We start from the raw sequence: 20,435 nt of genomic DNA, 5'->3' as shown, positions 1-20,435 counted from the left end.
GAGCTTTGAAAGACTCTCATCAGACTGGGAAACTATGCGCTGCTTTTGGGTCATCTTTTTTCTGAACCGTTTCCCACAAATGCAAGCTTAGCACAGAGTGGGGGGGAGCCAGGGTGAAGGAAGAGTGCACTCGGCACAGCAGCTCCCACTCTGCCCGTGCCTTTGCTCACAGATGTGAGCAGATGGAGCATCCACACCCCTAATCCTTATAATCCTTTCAAATAGTACCACTTCCTGGTGACTAAGTACCCTAATATATGAGCCTATGAGGGTCATTTTTATTCAAACTACTGCAACTTCTCATGTACATAATTACAAATAATAAAAGTTAAAAAATCATATATAAACTTACATGAAGTATATGATACTTGTAGATAGAATTTTCCCATCCCACCAGCAGCTCCCTGAGCACACTGAAGCTTAATATAAATTAAAAATGTTCAGCCTATAGCTCAAGTTTATTACTAGCTAGCTCTTACACTTAAATTAACTTATATTTTTTAATCTATGCTTTGTCATATGGCTTGGTACAGTACCACCTATACTTCCTGCCTGGCTACTGTCCAATCAGTGTTTTATTAAACCAGTTCAAGTGACAAACCTTTACAGTGTACAAAAGGATTACTCCCCATCAGATACTTTCTTACATTAATAAATGATGGTATGCTTTATTTATTTCTAAAAGACAGTTTTTATTGTTGTTTTACTTTGTATTCTTCCTATGTACAAGGGAAATGTTATTGGAAGCAGCACAACAGGGCTGGAGAGATGGCTTGGTAGGTAAAGCACTTTGTACATAAGCAGGGAGGAAGATCCTCTGTGCTCCTTAAATGCTGGCTTGTGTCCCAGCACCCTGAAGACTGAATAGGTCAGCCCCAGAGCAAACTGGCTAGCTCTGGCCTCAGTGAAAGACCTACCTCAGTTTATAAGATGCAGAGAGCCCGAAGAAGACATCCACTGTTAACTTCTCTCCACATGTGGACACACACATGCATGAATACATGCATCCATACACATGTAAACATGCAGTTATACATATATGTTCATGACACATGTGCACATCCAATATACAACATGATATAATTCTGTTCTGCTAGCATGAGCCTCCTTGTCACTGTGCCCCTTGACTGTGTCAAGAAGACATGTGGAATGACTGATGTGTGAGCCCACCCTCACAATGGTTGCACAAGGACAAAGTCATTTGATGACAAGTTCTAAGAATTCTTCCCAATTTGTAAGCAGCAAAATAAAGAAAGACAGTAAAGTGTCTGGTAAATTTAAGAAATGGACAGTAAAAAGTGGTCCTTATTGTTTTAGGATGGTAAATCAGGATAATTGAGGAATCTCAAATTATAATTTAATCTTGGGTTCCACTGATAGGGGACATAGCATGCCCAGGAAGGCGAGGTTCAGGTCACAGCCCCCATGGGTTGCTGCCTGCCACATCCTCCTGTTCACTCGCTGCCTAGAGCCCACCTGGATCCTTTCATTGCTTCCAGACTTCAGTCCATGTTTCTTGCACTCAGATATGGTCCCCTAGCCTACTGAGGGCAGAATTTTCAGGATCTTTCTTCCTGTCTACAGAGAATTGCCATGGCTTTGGGCTTGGCTTCGCCTTCCATAATCATTTTTAAAGTATCACAAAAACAGCAAAGAAAATGCAGGTGCTGCTAGAGAGCATACATCAAAACACCGTGGATCAATGGGTTTTCTTTTATTTTATGGCTTCAGATAATTAGTTTACTCCCTTAGACATACATGTATGTATATGAAAGTGTGCACAAATTCAAAGGATATATTTGTGTTTATTTGCAAATAATTCGTAGCCACACATTTGTTTTCCTTTTATTAAAAATAGATTTTTTTCTCACATAGTGTTTCATGATATGGTTTGCCTCCTTCTACTCCTCTCAGTTCCTCCCCACCTCCCTTCCCATCCACATCCAGCCTTTTTCTGTCTCTCATTGGAAAACAAACTGGCTTCCAAGTGATAATAATAAAAAAATAAGATAAACGGTAAAGCAAAAACTAGCAGATTAGAATAGGACAAAACAAATAAACAGAAGAAAAGGAACCCAAAGAAAGGCACACGATACAGATATAGACGCAGAGAACCACTCATCCACACACTCAGGAATCCCATAAAAACACTGACCTGGAAGTCAAAATGCATACCCAAAGAACCTTTGCAGGCCTAAGCACACTGCCTCAGTCTCTGGGAATTCATGTCACACATTCCTTTGTGAATAATTGTGCATACTGCTCTTGCTTTATAGTTTGCATTCATTGGACTAATTATAGACTTTGTTCTTTTTTGGTAGTTGCATAGTATTTCATTGTGTGTATGCAAAAAATTATATTCATAAAATGTTATCCTTTGTTTTTATTCTGTAAGTGTTTTGCCTGCAAGAATGTGTCCTTCCACACCTGTGGAGGCTTGGAAAGGGCGTCAGATCCCCTGGGACAGGAAATGTCTAACAGTTGTGAACCACCACAGGGATGCTGGGAATTGAAAATGGGTTCTCTGGAAGAGTAGCCAGTGCCCCTATTTTTTAACCCAGCTGATAGTAGATATTTTTTATTCTTTTAATAGTGACTATCATAAGTAACCATAATGTCTTACAAGTATGCCTGGGCAAAATAACTACCTCAATTATTGTGTGAATATGTGAATATGTATATGTGTGTGCTGTGTATATATCTTATTTTCAATATTATCATGACCATAAATAATTCTGGGGATTAGGATTTAAAAGTGTCCTAATGGTTTAACCATTTTTAGCCTAATAGATCATGTCAAATTCCATGCTCTGTGTTCAATGTCTCACAACTGTTGAAACAGACAGGAAATACAGATGCTAAGGTCTGCTGGCTAAAATGGGAAAATATGTGGGTTGTTATCACTACAGATTTATGTTTTCCTAATTGGAGCCACATATCTGCTCAGGAATGTTCCCAGGAAACACCCGGACCCCACTCCCCGCAGCCAAGCACCGCTGCAGGAACTAAATGATCGAACAGGGAAGCAGGGAAGACACGGGCTGGGGCTACAGGGTGTCTTCTGATCGGATCATGCTGGGGACTTTATTTTAACGCTCTAGTTTGATTGAAGTAATGACCTTTAAAAAATGGACAAGATAATGCCTATGGCCCTGGCTGGCAGAGTATTCAGTGAGCACGAGCTTCTCATGTGAGCAAATCACCCCCTGTCCTTTGCTTTCCTCCGCATTGGAAGTGGTGAGGAAAAGTGTATCTCTTTGGTCACACATTCACAAACTCCATAAACAGCAATCTGGAAACCATGCCTGCCGAGAGACACACACTGCACGGTCTCTCTTACCCAGTAACTGCTCTTTTCTACTCTGTCACCCAAGGGTGTAGGGCAGGCCCTCGGGTCATGCACTGGTGTGAATTCAGCTCCAGTCATGAACAGCAACAGGGGAGCCCTGTGGACAAGCACAGCTTGTTCTGATGTCACTTCCCATCGCCTGCAGAACGTTCTGTGCCCCCTGGGAAGTGCCATTCTCTGTTCAAATTCACCACTCAGAACATCTTTCCAGCCTCCTTTGTGGGATCCTTTTGATTTTTATTTTTGAATAAAAAACCCAAATGCTTCATTTGCTCTCATCCAGTGCTAAACAATTGCTATGGGGTATTTTTAGGTACCATATTTTTATAGACAAGACAAGCAAGAGGTGTGGTGCTTCCATGCTTTGGAATGGTGGAAGGGACACTATAGACGCAGGAGGGTCCTGCTCCATGAGTAAATTACATCTCTTCTCTGATCATCTTTTTTCCTCCTATACAGAAGACAGTTAATAATGTTCATTAAAATTACCGGGGTTAGTTTCCTGCGTACTGCAAGAGAAAATCAGCGTAATGAGCCTAATACTTTTCCGGGTAGAAAAGAAGTCCAAAATAGATGCAAATTTTGGTGCCAGCCTGGGTGCTGAAGACACTGCTGCATCATGCATGAGCTTCAGGATGGTGTGCAAGGCCAGGTAGAAGGCGGCATATAGATGCCAACTTCCAGCATGCATTGCTGTGTCAGCCCAGTGCTGCAGGTGCTGCTGCAACATGCATGCGTTTCAGAATGGTTTGCAAGTCATGGGTTTGCAAGGCAGCATCAATTTTAGGCTCTGACTAAAATAGCTTTTTTTCAGGAGCTGGGCTTGCCTTCCTGGTCAGTGTTTAATTCAGGAACCATTTAAATGATGTAAGAGGATGCAGAGTACAGTGACAAAGGGTCTCTAGACACCTCCTTCTCACTCATTGGTGGGGAAGGGAAAGGGCACGCCCTTGTGAAGCTGTTGCTATACTTATTAGAAATCGCAATTGCAGAACAAAAAGACCACAGAGTCCACCAAACAGGCCCAGAGGCTTGCTCATGGTAGGAACTTATTTCAGCAACTTTGGATTTTGGCTGGTTGGTTTTTGTTTTTTGGTTTTTTTTTCTACTCTTCATATCATTTGGGTCCTGGTATCTACTTGACCAATCAAGTCACTTTCAAGTGGCTGCTGGGCTGGAGAGATGACTCAGTGGTAAAGCACTGGCTATTCATTTTGGAGCCTCCAGATTCAACCAGCACCCACATGGCTGCTCATAACTATTTGTAACTCCTGTCTTGAGGGGTCTATCGCCCTCTCCTGACCTCCACAACCACTAGACACACACATGATGCACAGACATAAACACAGACAAAACCCATACACATAAGATAAAATAAAATTTTAAATGTGGCTGCTTTCATTAAGGACTTAAATCAAGGAGGGGGAGGGCATCAAACCTATGTATTTATGGTACTCAGATAGTGAGGCTCACCAAAACATCCAAGGCCTGACCGCCCTTCAAGGACTAGCAAGTTTTTCTCTTCATGCTAGGGCATCATCCTAGCCTTTGAATTGGTGTCTGTTTCCAAGTCCTGTTTGGAAGTCAGCACTTCAACAGAGCAACCTGTGACCCTTACACACAAGCGTTACGTGCCAAGCAATGTGTGCTCAAGTGCTTGTCGGCTAAACTGGCTTCTGCTTATTTTTAGACCATCCGTCATTCTGTGTAATAACGGGTTCTCTGGAGATGGACTTGCTAAGCAAGGTTTCTTATTAGTACCTTTCTTTTAGTTTTAACTTTCAAATGGCAAAATCCTTTTGAGAGCCTGAGTAGACACATCTCAGGCATTATCCTCGCTAGAAGGCCTCCTGTGGTGTTTCGGTTTTCTGTCTCTTCCCTTGCAGGGCACAGCATGAGATAATCCTTGGGAGATAGCTTTCATTTGCATCTTATGAACATCGTTTCTTTCTGTTGGCGATCTTTAAACTCCTCTCCTGTGGTTTTTCTTTTAATATTACTTATAGTAAATTTCGACAACCCCCACTTGCCCTCCTTGCTGCAAACAGTGGGGAGTACCCCTTGTCTCACTGGATTGGGGTACCATTGTGAAGTCTTCCTCTCCCAGTGCTTCTAATGACCATCATACTCCTCCTCTCTGTTTCTTTGCGATCTGTCTTTTAAGTGTTCACATATGATGGAGAACTTGCAGTACCTGGCCATTCACATTGCTTTTGTTTTTGCTGATCCCTGCAGCACAGTTATGTCTTTGGAACTGACCCGTCTACTGCCTCTCCCCAGCTGTCTAGGGGATATACCAGTAGCCCACTAGAGGGCAGCAAGGGGCCAATGGAACCAACTCGACACACTCACTGGCATTTATAGGCACTGGGGAAAACACACCTTTTAAATTTTTTTTTAACAGTGTACTTCTGTTAAAAATACTATAGTATCAATAACTCGTAGATATGAGTATGTGCAGGTCACAGAAATTTAAATAAAAACGTGAAGAATAAACTCAGTGCTCTGTAAAGGAAGTTTGTCCACCCGAAGAGATGAATCAATTCAACAGCTGCATTACCAAAGAGAGTGTGGGATTCTTCAGGAGGAACCCCCTTCCTCTGTTCTCCATCAGGAACCAAGCTACCTCTGAATGGTTGCTGGAGAAGGAGGCCTGATGGCTAGAGCTAAGATGAGGAGCAGTGCTGAGCTGTGTCTACTAAACTGAAGAGCTGAAGCCCTGGAGCCTGTGTGGGCTGCACGTCTGCAGGATGAGACTGTGGTTGCCAACAGATGTCTGGACAGGGCTGTAAGCCTCTTGGATTGGAGTCTTAGCACGAGTGAGAGAGCGTCTCTTCTCTCCAGAGACTTTCTGGAGGAAGGAGAATAATCAGGCTGAGGGGGGAGTTGTTTTCTGGACTTTTGGGGAGGAATTTCTCTTTGATCTCAAGTTTCTGAGAAAATGTACATCTGAGTCTCAGAGTGTCCATAGCACATGAGTTCTTACATCAGCGTCACACAGGGAGAAATCCTTCACAAGTAACTCAAGAATTTAATAAGGATGGAAGGGGAAAGAACGGTAGAACTAAATGTTAGGAGGAGAGGTGGGAAAAATTATTTTCTGCCAGAAAAGTCAGAGACAGTCAAATGTAGAACAAGGCATTGGACTTGGTTCTCAAACATAATATGGTTTTTTCAAGAAAATTTGGGAAGAAAATTCCAGCAAAAGGAAGCACAATATGAACTGGTAACACTTTACCCTGAGAAGAAAGACTCCGGACTGTATCATTGTCAAGGAGATAGCTGTGGCTTGGATAGATGTCTCTTAAATGCCTGAGTGGTAAAACTGGTCCCTGGGCACCATTCCCCTTCCTATCTTTGTCTCCTAGCTGACATGAAGTGAGCATCTTCCTCTACTACAGACCTGGCCAGAAGCAATAGAATCAACTGCCATGGCCCGAATCCTCAGGAACAATGAGTCACATCAACCTTTTCCTCTTCTTAAGTCCATCCTACCAGGCATTTTGTCACCGCAACAGAAAGGTGACTGCAGAGGAAAAAGCCAGGCTGAGGAAGACTTCACACAGAGCATGAAGGAATCCCAAACTCATTCTGTGCTTATTCTGACAGGTGCATCGAGTTGCATGACCAGCACGGCATTGCAGGACAATTTCTCTGTAGAGCAGCAGCTGACAGGTAAAAGCAGGTTAGGATGCAGTTAAAGTTGCCTAGGCGGAAGGCAATGAATCGGTGAAGTAGGGCCATGGTTGTGGAAATGGAGGGCAGGGGATTCATAAAACAGATTATGATTAAGGACGAAGTCAGTTATTAGCTCAAAATGTTCTAGGTCTAGGTATTTTCAAGATCCTGGTACGTTACAACAATGGGCTACGCAGGCGACAATAGACAACCCTCTTCCGTTTCAAGATCCATAGTCTTGAGAAACAGAGACACAAGTAAAAGTGATGAGGCCAAGATTGTGTGTCAGCTCAGCGCTCCGAGGGGCTGTTTACAGATTGCTGTAGGATGTTTGGCTTCATTTGCTCAAGCTAAAATAAACTCCCTTATTTCTTCTGAAAAACTTGGAATTACTGAGCTACATGATGACATGTTTAACTGAATTGAAATTTTAAATGAAATGTCACACTGCTGTGCTGATGAGGAAGACATCTGATTTTAATCCAAGAGAGAAATAACAAAGCGTAAACCTTGGATGAACTGAGACCGAGTCCAACTTAACTGCTCTGGGGTTGCACTCTCTTAACTCCTGCGAAGCGGCTAGCATGCCATTCAAGCTATGCATGCGTGGAGCAGCCCGGAATTTATGAGTTTAGATACAAAGGTAGGGAAATGCTCTATAATTGATCCACTATAAATTTAATTTTATACTCCTTACTGGTAAATGTTTCAATCATATAAAATATCATTCTGTTCCACTGCAATGGAAACAACATTCCGGGTCTCAAGAAACAGTATTTTTACATATGTTCTTACTTAACTGTGACATTAAACATCTCATATGGTGACAGCGATGCTATTTTCTTTCTGTTGTTTGAGTAATCTACTTCCAAACAGGAATAGGACCAAAACCTCTGAGAGTTCTACCGCTGGAGCAGGGCTTGGAGTCAGCTAAAGCATCACCATGGATGCTGTTTGGACAGTGATTGCATCTTAATGAGATGCAGGGAGACTGGAAAGCCGCAGAGCCAAAGACAGAGCTTGGAAGAGAAGTGTCCCATCACCTCAACCGTTCTCACAAACTAGATTCTGACTTGCCCCAAGTAGCTCATGCACTGAACAGCCCAACTATGTGTCATATACATTTTATTTATTTGTTTTGCTTTCTGGCTTAGACAGAAGTGTATTTATTGTGTTCCAATTGCTCTCTGAGTTATGTCTTGGCTGTCTGTGCATTTTCAGTTGCGAGTTAGTCTTACTCTATAGAGTTTATCAATAATTTAAAACAAACCAAAACAACAGTGAGACATCTCTGCACCGTCCATGGGAAGAGTGAAGGAATAAGGGCAACCTGGTACTTGGGGAAATGTAGACCTTATTCTTACGTGGTGCCGAGGAAGCCTTTCTTATTAGGCTTCAGATCACAATGCTGTGAAGACACAGGGCTGTCCTCATTTGATTCTCTAGGATCCCCATATTATAGCAAAGGTGGAGAAATACCCTAATCTTCTCAGTAGACTGAAGACATTCTAGAAAGGTTTTCCAGGCTTTGAAAGGACTCCTCTTTAGCCTCTGCTTGAACTGACACCTGAAGTAGCCTGGAGTACTCTACTGTCCCACCCTAATTTCTCCTCAACCAATCACTTTGTGTCCACACAAGAGAACCCAACACACCATGGAGCACGTGAGTCCTTATTGGCACCTTGTTTATGTTAGTGAATTCTGCTGTTGTTTTAAGCTGTGAGTTGGGAGATCAAGAGGTGAAGGGAGAGGAAAAAATGAAAAGGAAACCAATGGCGAAGGAAGGAAAGTACAAATGGAGGCTTCCTTGCTCTTCAACTCTTTCTGATCACACTCAGCTGTGTACAGTGGGATATCTCAATACATGTAGGTACTGTGTCACTGTCAAACCAGTGTGGTGTCATCTCTGCCAATGAAGACATTTACTATTTCTCAGTGGTGTAAAAAGACAAGATATTCCCAAAGTTATTCTGAAATATACAAAGGATAGTCATTCAAAAAATGACTCAATGTGTAAAGGGCAACCTCTTTTTCCCCAGTCGACTTTATAGAGTTCAGATCTTTTGGAACTGGCTATTCTTTTCCTGGGAAGAATAATACCTTTCACGAAATCAGCGGCTGGTTGTAAGGTGTTTGCAGAGAGAAGGAGCACGCAGTCCACAGTAATGCCTGTATTGTGGTCAACATATGTTACTTTGTTTCGTCCCCAAAGTTCCTGTTTATGTCTCTTAGCCACTCTATTGTCATTTCAAATCCTGAGCCAGCTGGCCTCTGGCCATAGCAAGATTGCACAGCAAGGATGGATAAATACATCCGATAAGTACACACATCTGTCAAGGTTCTGCCTGAGTCTGGTCTTCCGTTTGAGGGGTTATGAGGTGAGGAAAAGAGAACATTCTTTAAGGAAAGATGATTGCTCCAAACTAAGCCCAAACACTTAACCATCATGCCATAAAATCTTTGGTTTCATTAAGAAGTTTTACTCTGCTGCCTTTGTGGAAATAAAAAAATAAAAAAAGATAGCCTCGTATGTCATGTGCATGTGTTTACACTGTTGAAGCATTTGCCTCACGACCACGCGATATCACACGACACATCATATTTGAGGATGATTAAGGAAAGAAGGTGGTCAAAAGAAAGATCTGAGAGAGAGAAATATACTATCTGCAGCCAGCTTCCCAAACTTTCCAGTCTACCCTGAACCAGACCTAAACTAGCATAGTTAACTATTGTTAATAACGCATTGTGCTATCTACAGAAGTATTGCTTCTTAACAGCGACTGAGATGGGACATTGAACAGTTTCTTCAACCTCTTCCTTAAGCAGATCAGTAAGATAGATATTACCACTGTTTTTAAAATGAAGGGGATGATGAAATCCCAAGATTAAAACAAATTTGCCCAAAGTCAATGGGTAAACCTCTGGGATTCCCTGTGTTTGAACTGTTCGAAAGCCTGGGCTTTACACACCGGGTTCTGCTCCCCTCATTTCTGGCCAGAGCTCCACAGCACCAGCCCTAGAAGACGGGGAAGCAGGTTGTTAGGGATTCAGGGAGTTCATATGTGTCTGCAATTAAGAGAGTGTCTCTGCCATTGCATAGCTGTGACAATCCAGAAGTTCAGGCCCTTTTATTTTCCTAAGAAAAAACAGAAATCCAATATAACAAAGTCTAATACAATGCATCTCTGTTTTTTGTTTGTTTGTTTTGAATCATATTTAAAATTTAATAAGTCTTCTTTGAGTCTACTGATTTCACTGTTCACATTTAAAATAAAATAATCTTAGAGTTCAGTCTTTGCATCTTCCAGACATTAAGTTAATATTTTAAATGCATATGCACTCAGAAATGTGCCCTTTACAGCAATTTACTGTTTGCAAGTAGAATGATTTGGTGTTGTTATCCAACATAATAAGCATACAATACAGAGTGCACTTTAGATAAACCATGGATTGTAGGAGTAGGGAGCCGTTTGTTTGTCCCGGCCACCCAGAACCAAAATAACCCACAGAAACTGTATTAATCACTGCTTGGCCCATTAGCTCCAGCTTCTTATTGGCTAACTCTTATATCAATTTAACCCATTTCTACTAATCTGTATATCGCCACGTGGCAGTGGCTTACTGGCAAAGATTCGGCATGTCTGACTCTGGCAGCGGCTCCATAGTGTCTCTCTCTCAGCCTTCCTTCTCCCAGCATTCAGTCCAGTTTTCCCCACCTACCTAAGTTCTACCCTATCAGACCAAGGCAGTTTTTCTGTTTATTAATAGTAATCACAGCACACATAGGGAACTCCCACATCAATGGACATTCTGCTACATTAGCTGACTCTTTTTAGGAGTGTGATAATCTATTATTTTTATTGCCATCAAACATAATGTTACCATATCATCAATCTACAAATTTATTTTATTTATTTTTTATTCTTCTCTCATATATTATATCCCAACCACAGCTTCCCCTTCCTCCCCTTCGACTTCCCCCTTTCCTCCCCTCTTTCTCAGGTTAATCCTCCCTCTATCTCCCCTCAAAAAAGAGCAGGCCTTCCACAGGGCCATGAACCAGGCCAAGCATAATATGTTCCCATAAGACCGGGCACACACCATCACATTACACCCAAAAAGCTGAATGTAGCAGACAAGATTGGTATCCCATTTAATATTCTTGGTGAGAATGATTAACCAGGGTGCCTGGGGCGCTTGCATAAACCACTGTTTCTTGTATTTTCCAGGTGATAAAGCCTGTTAGCTTGTCAGCAGAGAGAGAAGACATTAGGTTCACTCAGTGGCAGGTTAGAGTAGCCGCAGCCCCTTAGGCAGGGCACACCTTGTGAGACACAGCTGGGGGGGGGGGGGTAGAGCAGTGTCTGGGGAGCAGGCGAAGTGAGTCCAGAATGGGCCACAGTAGAGGAACACAGAGGAGCTGGAGCTCTCAAGGACGAAAGAGACAACCAGCTCACCTACTCACTTGGCTCCTGGCTTGCTGACTATTTTATTTCCTTATTTGGAAGTTAGGCTTGTTTTAAATACTTCTCTCTTACCCTTCCAAACATTTAAAATGGCCTTTAAATGTTCATAAAGACATGTGGTGTCTTTTATTAAAGTTTATCTAAGGCATTACAGATTCAACCTTCTTGCCAGACGTAAGACGTTTTTCTATATCTATCCCTTACACAAAATACAAACACAGCAATAAACAGGCTTGGTATCTATAATAACATCTCATGTAAAATTTAAAAAGCAACATCTGCATTTTTCACATCAGTCTATATGTTGTGCTATATTTGTTAGTACGAGTTTTCTGCCAGTAAATTTGAAGAATTGTGAAGAAGCAGATCCACGAGTTAAACAGCAAGGACCGAATCCAGCATTTTCTACATCACCAACCCAGGACACCACTCACAGAGGCCTCCCTTTCTCTCCACGCAGAAGTCTCTAGGTGAAGTGCTCACGTCTTCAGATCAGTTTCCCTTCTTTTCACTGTCGTTTCAATTCATTTAACAAGCAGATTCTGAAGACAGCCACGATTCTGGGTACCGTGGCCCAGGCCTGGGGATCCACGTCTTAGCTTTTCCCTGGCGGTCGGTGCATTGGAAGGAGGAAGGAACACTGACAGCTGGTGGGATGCATCCCCAAGCAGTAACGAAGTGATGGCTTCTCTGCAATGTGTTTCGTGGCCTCTTCGCTCTCCATCAAGATAACCTTCGTGGCTGTCATTAAGCAGATGAAAAACACCAGTTTGATGCAGCTCTTTTAGCTGTGGAGTCCGGTATTGATTGAGAAGCAAGATCTGAGGGTTTGTTAGGACTGAGCTATTTATGGAAATAAGGAGGTCCCTCTTCTCCCAGCCTTCTCAGTGCCTTCAAAAAATCAGTGAGCACAGAGGAGAAATCAAGGTCATTTTCTTCCTTTTGTTCTCTCTCTCTCTGAACAGTGACTCTGGGGGTGCAGGGGAGCATGTGTGAATGCTCACTGGGATGAAGGCATTTGACACAAGCCATTCTGATCTGACACAGGTCGATCTCTTTGAAAAGGCAGTTTTCACCTCTGCTGCTGGAACAGAACCCAGGTCTTGGGCTGGCAGGACAAGTCCTCTACCCCGAGACAAATCCCAGCCCCTCCCATACTCTTCCAAGGTCTCTTATTCCCTGCAGCCTTATTGGTGTTTTCCAGCCCGGCGTACTTATGCTACATCCTCATGTGTTTATGTTTAAACCAACGAGTTCATGGAATTTCTTTGCCTTCTTTTGTCCACTCCCAAGAGTCTACAGTGTCGCTGGAATTTCTGCAGAAGAAGACATTTGTCTCTGAACACAAACATTCCTGCGTATGTTAATTTAACAAAGAGTTACAGGAGAATTACAGTTACAAACAACAAACAAAAACCAAAGTAACTTGGATAGTCAGAAGAACAATGGTGTCTGTCCTCTGACATCCAGAAGCGGATCTTGTTGTAGTAAATCTTTCTGTCAGCCATGAAGATGTCCGGTGTGATGCCAGAGACAGAGCAGCTGTTACCAAGTTCTAATATTTTGGAATCGCATTATCTGCTATCCTTGTTTGGTAAATGATTCTCTGATAAGTGTTCTGGGGACTACAGAACACATTTGTATGCAAGAGGCTGCAACACTCCTGTTATGAAAATTTGTTTTTAGCTTTGCTCTTTGAAGTGGCTATCCATGGAGAAGTGTCCCTACACTTGAAACTTTTGAGTGACTTTCCTTCGGTTTAGCCTGAGAAATGTACCAACTCCTAGAGAATGGTCCTGGTCCTGAAGAAAAGATGAACGGGGCTCTTCTAAGGTGAAAGGCTGTCAGAGATATTTACCGTCACCAGCTCAGAGAAATAGACAAAGTAAGGGGGCCTGCTATGTTAACTGGCCACAAAGTGGGCTGAATTGGCTTGGCGGTTTACAGACACCCTACAGCCAAACAGTACACATACACCCAAAGTGAAACAGTTAAAAGCAAAGGAAGAAAGATGAGAACAAAGGAGAATGGTGTGGAGAAGGCAGACTGATAGAAATCTACGGCTGGATGAAAACAAGATAAAATCTGAATTACACAACAGGCGCCCGTGCTGGTCATGAGTCAGGAACTAAAGGAATGTGGGCTCAGAGTCCATAAGCTCCAAGGCAGAGGGATGCAACTGCAGGACCGGGCGCATCTTAACCAAGGGAGGCGCACTGCAGCCTCCAGACCTTCCTAAGCCTAAGAGGAAAATGTGAATCAGAGGGAGGACTGAGCTCAGACTGAAGTCACTGGTCTATACAGGCCGGGAAATCTTACCCACCCTTCGCACACAGAGTCCAAGAATGAAGCTGAAATAAAGCAAGTTACTATCTATTAACCTTCCGTACTGTAAGGCAACAGAGGTTTTGGTACTAAGAGAACATTATTAAGTAAAATACTGACTAGATACGATAGAGAAGTTCAGTATATGAAGGAGGAGGAGAATATATATTCAAGTCTGACATTTTACTACTTGTCTATGGAAAAAATACTTTCTTTACCTATTAAACAGCCATATCTATACATAAAACTCAAAGGTTAAAACATTCAAATAATACTTCTTGAATGCCTGATTTAGAAAAGAAACGTGTGTAAGAGGTGGTAACTCATATGTGGTGATGGGCAGAGTCTCCTGTATTGGTGTCATCATGTGACTCATCCTCCATTCAAATCAGTACATATACATTACAGAGCTCACTGTGCGTCCATGTGAGACTGTCCTCTGCTGATTTTTCTTAGCCATCTGAAGTTTAATGAATTAAATAGTAGAGAAATTTTGAGGAAGGAAGACTCTTTGGGGTTTTTGTTTATCTTTAAAGGCCATGAGGTGAACAATTTTGGAAAAATTTGAAGCTAAAGAAGATAACGTTTCCTAAAAAAAAATCTCTGGGTATACACATGTACATATGTGTATTAAGTGTATGTGCACATGGCTAGAAACAGGTAGAGTTGAGAAGATAAATGATAGGTAAACAGATCAATCTTTTTTGACAGAGACTAATCTTTAACAATAGCAAGAGTCAATAGCACCACCAGTTTTTACATTATATAGTAATATACATTTATACATTACTTCTCTGGTGAAAAGGAATCAATACACTAGAGGGGAAAGTCCACCATCCTGTCTGCCAGCTGGTTACACGGAAGGTCTGCCCAGATGTGCACGATTCATCTTTTCTACTCTGAAGTTTGTTCATCCACTAATTTGTCAAAGAACTAATCAAAGATTGCCAACCTCACCGAAGCCTCCTTTGTTCTTCTCCAACATGCTGTCTTGTAAATGTGGAGTCCGTCTCTCACTATAGAAAAAACTGCAACTGTGGGAGGAACCTTTCCCTGCTGGAGAAAATCCTTCCTCCTGCATTAGCCCTGCAAAGCATCCTCCGTGTGTTTGGGGGCCTTACATAAATTTAACACTTAAGCATTATTAAGCTCAATAAGGTTTGGCATTTTATGTCTGATATTTTGTCCTCTCAGGATTCCTAATCGGCATAGTGAACACTAAAAAGATGAAATGCCTCCCTGCTCACTAATGTTTGTATTCTTGGGAGTCTGAAAAATCATTTTTACTGTTACCACCAGGGCTGTTTTGTCAATAACTGGCTGCTCTGATTTTTCTGTGATATAAAAATATGCTCTCCATCTTCAAGTACAAATGAACCTTAAGCAAATTTAAAACATATGGGAGATAATTATTTCGGAGAGCAGTCGAATTTCACATCCGAGGAGAACCTTCCAAGTAATCTTATTAAATTCATGCAGTTTATACAAGCAAAACTAAGCCCCGGTGAAGTGCAGTGCTGCACCCGAGGTCACACTGCTCACTGTGGACTTAACTACGGCTGGAAACATAATTAAGTGGGGCTGATGTCCCTTCTGTAGCCAGGAGTGCTTACTGTCCATGCTTGTTCACCCGCCCTTGTCTAGCTTGGCAAGGGGAGCTTGCCTTCATCTTAAGAAAGGATTTAGGAGGAGAGCGGAAGAGCGTGCTGCTGTTCTAATCAGTTTGGTGGTTGTTGACTTTGACTCACGGATGGCTAACCCACCAGCAAAAACAAGCATGTGCTTATTCTAAATAACCAAAATATTTTGGGGGACACGCCCTATCTACCATCAATGTCTTCATCTATTATAGCCAAGGTGTTTATTCAAATATATTATTTTATAAGGAAGGAGAGATTATATCTATATCTGTGTATTAGGGTTCCTCAGAGGAACCAATAGGAGATGTGTAGACACACAGATATGTTTAAAGACATCTATTTTAAAGGATGATTCACCAAAGTTTGGAAGAAAGAATCCCAATATCTTACTGTCTACACACTAGAACCTCAAAAGAGCAATACAAAATGTTAGCCCATACCACAAGCCCAAGAAGCAGGGAACCGTACCTGTTATGCCTGAGTCTAACCTCTGAGATCTAGAAGTAGCAGTGTGTCCCCAGGACACACTGTCCCCAGTGGGCAGGAAAAGATGCATGTTCTAGCTCATGCCGAGAGAGCAGACTTAACATTCTGTCTGTGGATGGCTTCTTGTCCTCAGTGACATGGTCAGTGCCTGCTGCAGTAGAGAGGTATAGCTTGCCATCAGCTGGCACAATGCTAACCCTTCCTGAAAGTATTATCACGGACACCCCCAAAAATAACCTATTAGCAGCCGTCTGAGCCACTCAGAGCCGACGGGCCCAGTCACATGACAGATACAACTGCTAATCCTGCCATGTTATCTGGGACTCTAATATAATGAAGAAGCATCACCGTTTTCCAAAGACGTCAGCTATGGCACTGAAGTAGTGAATCACACATACATTGGCTGCTGGGGCCTTTGCTAATGAGTTGTGAACAACTAAGAATTCTCAAGTGTTGTAAAGCTGGGTACTCTGAATCCTATGACCTCGTCACAATTATGATGATGGTGGAGGTGGAGATGGTGATGATGAGGATGATGATGAAGAAGAGGAGGATACGGTGCTAGGACTTGAACTCGGGGCTTCATATTCAGTAGGTAAACACTCTACTGGAGTCACATCCCCAGTCCATGACCTCACTCCTGAGACTCTCACCTGAAGGCCAGCATTCATGTCCATCTCCTAGGTAGAGATTTGCCCATCACAGGCCTGACTTTTGCTTGGATCCTTCTGTAATTAACGATGGTGCCTCTGTTTACTTTCCATGAGTGGCAGTTTGAACAGCATATCGTATCGTACCCACAGTGGGCTTAAAATACGCTGGAGAAGGAATATGCCCAGTCAACTTCAAGGCAAATCTCAGCGTTTTCTTCTACGTGGCCATATCTACCTCCTGCTATTTTCAGGGTCTTGGATTTTTACCTTTACCTTCCTTGATTCGTTGAAACTGAATTACCCTTCAAACTCTAAGCATCTCAAAACAATATCTGACTTGATTGAACGAGGCTATCTGCCAAGTTCACTTTACCTCTGCTTTCCACCCTCTGTCCGGCCACAGTGTGTAAACAAGGCCTTCAGGCTGCAAAAGTAATTAGATTAGCAAGATGAACTCGATGAAGGATTTGTGCTTTGCAGGGCAGATAAATACGGAGTTGCATAGAAACTAGGCAACTTCAGCTGTCTGTTGAACCTCCATCTGAACAAGGTAATGCTGTGGACTCCTGAACAGTTCTGCTTGGGGAAACTTTCAGGGCTTTGCCAAGTTACATTCCAAACAATAAGTACCACTGTTGTCGCTCAGTGTCCAGATTTGAAAAATGTTCAGAATTAATGTCAAAGAGAGGCAATTTAATGTAAAGATTAAGATTTTAATTATTTCTTTTTTGAGATTGTAATTACATCACTCCTCGCTTCCCTTGCATTCCTCCAAGTCCTCCCATATACTCCTCTCTGTTCTTTATCAAATTCAGTCTCTCTTTTTCCTTGTTTTTTTTCCATGCATATATGTAGATGTATATGATGTATATACATGACTGTCTATAAATGATTCGTATGTATTATGTGTGTTGTATATGTATACACATGTATATGATATATATATATGTATGTTGTATTTATAATCAGATGAATGTAAGTTCAGAATCCATTTTCCTCTTTCAAGCTGTTTGCCTGTCTCCTTGTCTGTGCATAAAGACAATGTATGAAAAATGTCTCCTATGTAATAGGGATTTATTAAATAGTAGTTTCATCTCATATGAGGTTCATTGTTCTGTAGTAAACCACAGCAATTTCAGAGTATGTTTGTTTTTCTAGCACCCTTCTACCTGAGGAAAATTCAGAATATGTTTTGAGACTTTTATCTCTCACTCCGCCTCTCCCATCTAACCAGATCATCACAGTTTCTTACTTGGAGTAGAGATAATTTCCTCAGATGTCCCTTACATGCCCTTTTCCTGCATTAGTTACTCATCATTTTAAAAACAAAATAGCCTCTGATGAAAATCCTTCAGTGGCTTAAAGAATAATAATTAGATTGTCAATCATTTGCCTTTTGGGTAAAACAGTATGGGCTGAGGGTGCAGCTGAGATGCTAGAGTGCTTTGTCTAGGAGCAACCATGATGCTCTGGATTCAATCTCAGACTATCACAGACTGGGTGTGGTGGGGCACATCTGTAATCCCTGCCTCGGCACACCTGTAATCCCTCACTCGGCACACCTGTAATCCCTCACTCGGCACACCTGTAATCCCTCACTCGGCACATCTGTAATCCCTCACTCGGCACATCTGTATCCCTCACTCGGCACATCTGTAATCCCTGCACTCAGCACATCTGTAATCCCTGCCTCGGCACACCTGTAATCCCTGCACTCAGCACATCTGTAATACCTGCCTCGGCACACCTGTAATCCCTCACTCGGCACACCTGTAATCCCTCACTCGGCACACCTGTAATCCCTCACTCGGCACATCTGTAATCCCTCACTCGGCACATCTGTATCCCTCACTCGGCACATCTGTAATCCCTGCACTCGGCACATCTGTAATCCCTGCACTCAGCACATCTGTAATCCCTGCCGCGGCACACCTGTAATCCCTCACTCGGCACACCTGTAATCCCTTACTCGGCACATCTGTAATCCCTTACTCGGCACATCTGTAATCCCTGCACTCAGCACATCTGTAATGCCTGCACTTGATAGGTGAAATCCCAAGTTCTTCTGAGCTGTATTTGAGGGTAGCCTGGACTACATGAGACTCTATCAAATAAATAAACAGCAAACTATATAAACAGTAAAAAGTGTCTTTTGCCCATTTTCTCTTTTGTTTGCTTTGTGAGCGTCTATTATCCCGTATTTTAGCTTTGTGGACCTGGCTGAAGTGACCCGCGTGTGCACCATTCCCTGCCTGGAATCTTAATCGACTCCTACGTTCAGAACACATTTCCATTTCATTCCTCACAGAAGCCTCCTCTGGTTCCTTCCAATCTTGTTTCACGCCACATCGACACTCACCTTTAACACCGTGACTCTCTCCCTTATAGTCCACAAACTGGTCCCATCTCTAAAAGGTAAATGTTTACAGTAGGATCTGTGTGTAACACACACGTGTGCACACACACACTCAACAAATGCTCATGCACACACTCATATACTGCATGTGCACACACACACATGCACAGGTATACAGGGCATCTTCCACACACACTTAAATTCGGGATCAGTGCATTCCAGGACGGAAAGGAGGAGCTTGCACGGTAGTCTAAGGACAGAAAAATATGAGTCATGGAATAAGGAAAAAAAATCATTAACTTCAAAAATCTATACAAGTCTTTGTCCAAGGAGATAATCAATAAATACATTTTCATTCACTGAGCAAAATAAATGCCGCTCATAAACTTATATTAATATATAGTTAACCACCACAATGAAAGTACACTCATTGTGTTAATGCTGTAAATGGAGTTATTTTCCTGAGTGACACCAGTTTTAGGGAAGCCATTTCCTCTCCCTGAGGCCTCTGGGAGGAGGCTCAGGGCATGGGGGATGCCATCTTCCCCTAATGAAGATCCACCCTGCTTGGCCATACCACAGTCACCATCCAGATGCTCTGAGCTGGTGACATCATCCCACAATGAACCTGAGACCCCGGACCCAGAGGAGTTGACTCACTAGAACAGGTAATTAGTAAGCTGTGGGGCAGGAGAGTGGAGAGGAAATCTAATTTACAGCTCACCAGAAAGCTTGGAATCCATGTGGATCCAAATTGAGACAGAAGATGAAATGACCCGTGATCTCACTGCTCCAACATCTCCTTCATTTTCACTCAGAACAAGTATGTCTCAAGTGCAAGGTTTTTGCTTTGCTCCTGAAGCATTGCCAGGTAACAGAAGCATGTTGAAACCACCGGGACAGGACAGGACTGGTCCCAGGCTGTCTCCTGCTTCAGAAACTGCTATAGAATGCAGTCAATTGGTAGAGGGGAGGAGTGTTCTGGAGCTAGAAGACCTAGAAAATACAAGTATCTAGTTCAGTGTACACCACATATCCATAGAAGATATTCTGGCAAGTCAAGGATTTTTTCTGGCTTGGCCCAAGTTCAAGAGTTTAGAGATGGCTTGCATAGATACAACTCTCTAGAGCCCTCTGGGACTCCATCTTTACTTCCCATAGTTTCTCATGGCCGAGCCACAGAAGGATTGCAGGGAGTCACTTGCAGAGATGGATTGCTGTGTGCTTCATGCTCATGCAGCAGGAACTCTGCTAGCTGGAGAGTAGGACCCCAGGACCCCAGGGAAAAAAAGAAATCCTTCCAAATATCTATTTATATTTTACAGTCCTCAGCACTGGCAATGTGATTTATAAATTAGATCTGCTCTTATCCATCTAGTCCGATACAGTTCTGAATTCATTCCAGAAAATCGTTAGTACTCAGATGAATGGGGGTGTTCTAAAAGCACAAAAGATCACTCTAGACAGTGGTAATGCCATAAA

General features: G+C 42.5%; 1 protein-coding gene across 1 annotated transcript in view; it reads left to right on the top strand.

The window, feature by feature from the left end:
• Positions 1-20,435, top strand: part of Arhgap24 (Rho GTPase activating protein 24) — a 416,575-nt gene that overhangs the window by 221,854 nt on the left and 174,286 nt on the right. The window lies entirely within an intron of this gene.

The sequence above is a fragment of the Myodes glareolus genome, chromosome 8 (genome assembly GCF_982192425.1).
Source record: "Myodes glareolus chromosome 8, mMyoGla1.1, whole genome shotgun sequence".
Classification (NCBI taxonomy): domain Eukaryota; kingdom Metazoa; phylum Chordata; class Mammalia; order Rodentia; family Cricetidae; genus Myodes; species Myodes glareolus.
Note: the sequence above shows the minus strand (reverse complement) of the source record. Positions and strands in the feature narration are given on the sequence as shown.